Source organism: Tursiops truncatus, chromosome 3, assembly GCF_011762595.2.
Source record: "Tursiops truncatus isolate mTurTru1 chromosome 3, mTurTru1.mat.Y, whole genome shotgun sequence".
Taxonomy (NCBI): domain Eukaryota; kingdom Metazoa; phylum Chordata; class Mammalia; order Artiodactyla; family Delphinidae; genus Tursiops; species Tursiops truncatus.
The window spans coordinates 157,304,631-157,310,630 of NC_047036.1; the positions used below are offsets into that span (position 1 = coordinate 157,304,631).

The following is a 6,000-nucleotide window of genomic DNA, read 5'->3' on the forward strand; positions in this document are numbered from 1 at the left end:
GATACACCAAGGTCCCTGCACCAGGAGCATGGGGCTCTGCTCTGGGAACCCCTGTGGCCCCTCAAGCCATTTATCATCTTGTGGTGTTTTCCTTCTTGCCTAGATGTGGTGCCCTCGCCCAGCTGGAGCCCAGAGAGCACCCCTGTGGTTTGGATTTGCAGGGGCTGTGAAAGCAGAGGTGCAGAGGCCCACCCTGGAGAGTAAAGCTATGGAGCCTGTCTATGCACCCACTAAACGCCCTTACTTTCTTCCTCTCTCCAAAACATGATCAAAGCCTTTCTCACTTAACACACTCTCTGAGGCTCCTAAACTTAAGAAAGCTCTGTACCTACCCTCTGACCTTTATCGTTATCTGATTGAAAGTGACCTGAACTCTGCACCCTCCATTAGCTGACTGAGCCGCAATTGCTGTGACAAAGTGCAAGTGTATGCGCCTCTTCAAACTCTGCCTTCTCTCTGCCTTCCGTTTTTCAAACTTTCAATTTGGAAATGTTCAAACACATACGAAGTAAAATATAATAAACCCTGATGTAAAATATAATACTTTAAAATATTTTTTATTTATGCTACTTTAAAAAATAACATATAATAAAATATATTACATATAATATTTTATTATATGTAAAATATAATAAACCCATCACTAGCTTCAAAAGTTACCAACTCCTGGTCATCTTCTGCCATCTAAATTCCCACCTACTTCCCCTCAATCCTCCACATAATTTTGAAACAAATCTCAGACATTTTATTATTTCATCCATAAAGACTTCAGTATAAATAATACCACAATACTGTTACCGTGTTTTAAAAAAATTAATAACATTTCATATCATCAAGTATCCAGTCATTGTTCTCATTTTCCCAATTGTTTCACACACATATAGATATATTTACTTTCTGTGTTTTATCAATATCCAAATAAATTAGAAATATCATCATTAGTTGATACATCTCTTAAGTATCTTTTAATATGACAGTTCTCTCTCTTATTTTTCCTTGCAAATTTTTGTTGAAGAGACTGAGTCATTTTTCTGGTAGTTTCCCACAGTTTGTATGTTGCTGGCTGACTCTCTTTTAACATGATTCTCTGATCCTATATTTCCTGTAAATTGGTAACTGGATCCAGAGAATTGATCAGATTCAGGGTTTTTTATTTTGTTTGTTTGTTTGGTTAGTTGGTAAGTTGTTTTTTGTTGGATTATTTGGGTTTTTTGTTTGTTTATTTTTTGTTTTGCTTACATCCATTCTTCCATTGGGAGTGGCAATGACATCCTAACACCATGGCTACCCACTGATTATCAGGAAAGCTTTTATAAAGGAGATTTCTCATCAAGTATTTGGTTATACTCATGTATGTACAGAATAAATGCTTGATTTCACAACCCCTCCCCCCCCCCACACACTTTGCCAGTTTTCAATAAAGTGGTTCCCTAGCAGTAAATGAGGTTGTTACCAGACTCAGGTTTGGCATCTCACCACTATAAAGCCAATATTTGAGAGGCAAGTGCTGGTAGAAAGAAAAGTTGCTTTAGGGCTTCCCTGGTGGCGCAGTGGTTGGGGGTCCGCCTGCCGATGCAGGGGACACGGGTTCGTGCACCAGTCCAGGAAGATCCCACATGCCGCGGAGCGGCTGGGCCCGTGAGCTGTGGCCGCTGGGCCTGCGCATCCAGAGCCTGTGCTCCGCGGTGGGAGGGGCCACAACAATGAGAGGCCCGCGTACCATAAAAAAAAAAGTTGCTTTAATTGGAAGGCTGTCAATCTGGGGAGAAGGCAGACTCTTGTCCCCAAAACCAACTCCAAGGATTCTGCTAAGCCATGACAATTTTTAAAGAGAAAAAGGGGAGAATCTCAGTGAATCATCAAGGGAGGTGGTCAAGCTCTGCATCATTTTCCATTGCATGCAGGCTGGCTGACTCCTTGTGATCTTTCTTTAGGATGTTATCTCATCTGCGTGATCTGCCTGCAGGATTGCTAAGGGGGCTGCTGGGGGTAGCGAGCTAGTCATACTTTATTTAATTCTTCATTCCTACTTCTTTTATTGTTTTTAAATTTAATTTTATTTATTTTTTTATACAGCAGGTTCTTATTAGTTATCTATTTTATACATATTAGTGTATATATGTCAATCTCCCAATTCATACCACCACCACCACCATCCACCCCCTCCCCGCTTTCCCCCCTTGGTGTCTATACATTTGTTCTCTACATATGTGTTTCTATTTCTGTCTTCCAAACCAGTTCATCTGTACCATTTTTCTAGATTTCACATATATGCGTTAACATACAATATTTGTTTTTCTCTTTCTGACTTACTTCACTCTGTATGACAGTCTCTAGGTCCATCCACGTCTCTACAAATGACCCAATTTCGTTCCTTTTTATGGCTGAGTAATATTCCCTTGTATATATGTACCACAACTTCTTTATCCATTCAACTGTTGATGGGCATTTAGGTTGCTTCTATGAGCTGGCTATTGTAAACAGTGCTGCAATGAACACCGGGGTGCATGTGTCTTTTTGAATTATTGTTTTCTCTGGGTATATGCCCAGTAGTGGGATTGCTCCTACTTCTTTTAATCTAGGGAAAGAGTCAACAGATTAGGCAAGTTATCGTCTGCATTTAGTAGAGCGTAAGTCAGGAGTTAGGTTGAATGTTACCTAGTGGCCTCATTTCTATAAGGTTTAAGGGGAACAGAAATAGGCAAAAAGGGAAGGGGCAAAAGAGCTGCTTATAAATCTCCACTGTTAGACATCATTCCATTTCTATAGAATTAGGGGCGAAGGTCCATCTTCTGTAACTTCTTCATGCTAACATAGGGCGTCATACACTTAGAGTGGAAGATGTCGGCCTGGGTCTGTAGCATCTCTTTGCTGACAATTTTAGTTGTTCACTTATATATATGGGCAGAGTAAGCTGCGATTATTATTATTATTATTTTTTTTTTTTTTTTTTTTTTTTTTTTGCGGTACGCTGGCCTCTCACTGTTGTGGCCTCTCCCGTTGCAGAGCACAGGCTCCGGACGCGCAGGCTCAGCAGCCATGGCTCACGGGCCCAGCCGCTCCGCGGCACGTGGGATCTTCCCGGACCGGGGCATGAACCCGTGTCCCCTGCATCGGCAGGCAGACTCTCAACCACTGCGCCACCAGGGAAGCCTGCTGCAATTATTTTGATGCCCACAAAGATATAGGTTATTATGAGCGATAATGTTAATCCCATTCTCTTGAGGCCAGTTCGTGGAATTGTGCTGGCCAAAGACCCCGTAGTGCTCAAGATGGAGAAGCTTACGTCATGGCTACAGTCTGGTCATCATGCAGTTAGCTTTTTCCCTCTGGTGGCAGTTATAGCATCTGTAAAACAACTCAGGAATGTGCATCAGACAGTGAAAGATTCTGTGACTCTATTGTCCTAATCATTAACTACTGGAGCCCGCCCTTTTGTGACTCAGGGAGGCCTGGGAGATTTCAGCTTTTCTACAAACAAGAAGCAGGGGACACGGAGGGGCCTTTGTACTTGGCAAAGTGGGGGAGGGTTTTGCTCAGTTTCAAGGTGTTGGATATTTTTTGATGCCATTATCAATCCGCGGATTTAAATTTATTAGATGTGTTTGGTCCACTGCAGTTATAATTCTCACTGAAGTGCAAATCAGTTTGCCCAAAGCGGGTAGCTTCAGGTTGGCCCCGGATTCCTCTTGCTTGGCCCAGGTGTTTCAGGTTCACTCCCTCCCCAGTCAGCCATTTCTCCAAGGACCCCTAGTTTCTCTGCTTCACTAATGGGATTTATATATTTACCAGCCTTTTTTGTTCCTGGCCACGACTGGGGAGCTCAGAAAATGCTTGGTTCATTCTGCAGGAATTTCAGTTCATTCCTAAAGGTCTACAGCCACCCCTGGTTTTAGGTTTAACTTTGAAACATGGTAAACTAGAGCTCCGAAAGAGAACTTAAATTCTGTGGGTCAGCAGGGCGGCGTCAGTGAGACGCGGTCCTCCCGGCCTCCTAGAGCGAAACCAGAACTTCACCAGAGGGCCTGTAGAGCGCAGCGCCCCGGCGGCTTCTCTGTCTTGGTTACCTTTGCTCAAAGGTTGGGGTCACGGCCGCAGTTGTTGGGGGTACAGGGCAGGGGCCAAGCAGCTGTAGACTCCGGGATGTCAGATAGGTGCGCAGAGGGAAGGGCTGGAAGAGAACGTGTTCCCCTGCCTCTGGCTGCTGCGGAGGGAAACGGTGGGCAAGCGCCTGTTCGTCCTGCGCGGTCCACTGGCTGCGGGAGGGCGGAGCGAGCGAGCAGTAGCAGAACTCGCTTAACCCCAGGGAGAAGTGACAGGGAAGTGGTGGGAGCTTGGCTAAGAGGCTTGCTCTGCGCCCTCTCACAGTCTCCCCGGTTGGGATCTGGAAAGTCACACCTGCAGCGTGAGCAACACGGTGTCCTCTCCAGAATCGAAATTTCCGCGTGGCATGGTGGATTTTTTTTTTTTTTTCCTGGAACAGTGAAGAGTTATTTAAGTGGGGGTAAAATGTAGGAAAGATCATTGAATTAACCCTTCTTTGGGTGGCCCTTACTACCTCTGGCAGGGACCAGACTATGCCATCCCGTAATAGGCCCCTTCCGCATAAGGTTCGTTTTGAGCTAAAGGCAATTGAGAATCACCAGGTACAGAAAAGGGTTCTCTGCCCCTATCTGCCTAAAAACAAGGCATACATTTCCCCATGGGAAGGCGGTGCTCTGTTCATGGGTACCTGGAAGAGGAAAGCCACTCATCCCCAATGACAGAGTCTGCACCCCAGATAAGTCTGCAAAAATAAGCCTTACTAAAATAACCCTTATCTTCTGTTGGTTCCCACATATATTTCTTAGTCACCTATCCAGAAATTGTCCTTTGCTAGCCAAAACCTCTTAACTTTGTTAAGAAGGGTATATAAGCTCTTGAGTCTAATCTTTCCTTTCAGTTTTGAAACTGAGTCCCCCTAAACCGAGTTTCTCTGCCTAGTTTACGGTTAACGTCTCTGTCCAAAGCTTTTTTCTTTCTCTTATCCTGTACCTGTTCCCCTTTTGGGATGAGGAGTATCAAGGAAAAGAGGAGATTGAAACTGAGCAGGATGCTGCAGGGCCTTTCTTGTGCAAAAGCCCTGCCAGGCTGCACCCCCCACCCCTTGAGTTTGTAGGAAAAGGCTTTAGTCTCCTAGCCCTTTCCTGAGTTCCAAAGAACAGATTCAAGCAGTTACTAATTAGGAAAGTGAGGGAATGCAGAAACAAAGGAAAAGCAGTCCAGAAATAATAGTTCAGCATAAAAACAGTACTAATTCCTCCTCAAGTGATATATATACATCTATGTCAATCTATACGTATGTAATAATCTGATACGTGTCTTTGAATATTCAACAGGAACTAAGGCCCCTACTCAGGGGGCCTTAATTTAACTTAACTACGTGCTGAGACCCCAAACTGGTCCGAACCAGAAGGTTGATGATTGAGATTCCTGGAGTACCACCCTGTTACCTCACCATCAACCAGTCAGAAGAAAGTCATGCATCCTGCAGCCCTCACCCCAAATGTTGCCTTTAAAAAATCTTCCCTAAAAGCTGTTGGAGAGTTTGGGCCTTTTGAGCACAAGCTGCCCATTCTCCTTGCTTGGCCCTGCAATAAAACTTTCTCTAATCCAAACTTCCACATTTTGGTTTGTTTCGCTTCACTGTGGGTGAGGCATATGAACTTGGGTTCAACAGCAGTTTCTTGTCTCTTCTGTGGATTCCTGTGCATGTCAAATTTTAATAGAATTATATACCGTTTTTTTCCTGTTAATCTGTCTTCTGTTAGTTAAATTCATATGCCCTCAGTCACTGAATGTAAAAGGGTAGAGGGAAAGTTATTCCTTCCTTACACTTCTAAGTAAATACCAGTTCAAAGTGAGTCTTAATCCTTTTTAAGCTCATGGGATAACTCTCTCCCTTTACAATGCTACGGTTGTCCTAAATCAGAAATAAATCCCAGTAAAGGGTCATGGTTG

The 6,000-nt window shown here is 43.9% G+C and overlaps 1 long non-coding RNA gene across 1 annotated transcript in view; it reads left to right on the plus strand.

Annotated features, from left to right (window-relative positions):
- LOC141278375 (uncharacterized) overlaps window positions 1-5,651 on the plus strand; it is a 29,054-nt gene extending 23,403 nt beyond the window's left edge. Inside the window, exon 3 of the long non-coding RNA XR_012331024.1 lies at window positions 5,379-5,651. This is a non-coding gene — a long non-coding RNA (uncharacterized lncRNA). The remainder of the gene's footprint in view (window positions 1-5,378) is intronic.
- Window positions 5,652-6,000: the final 349 nt, after the last annotated feature.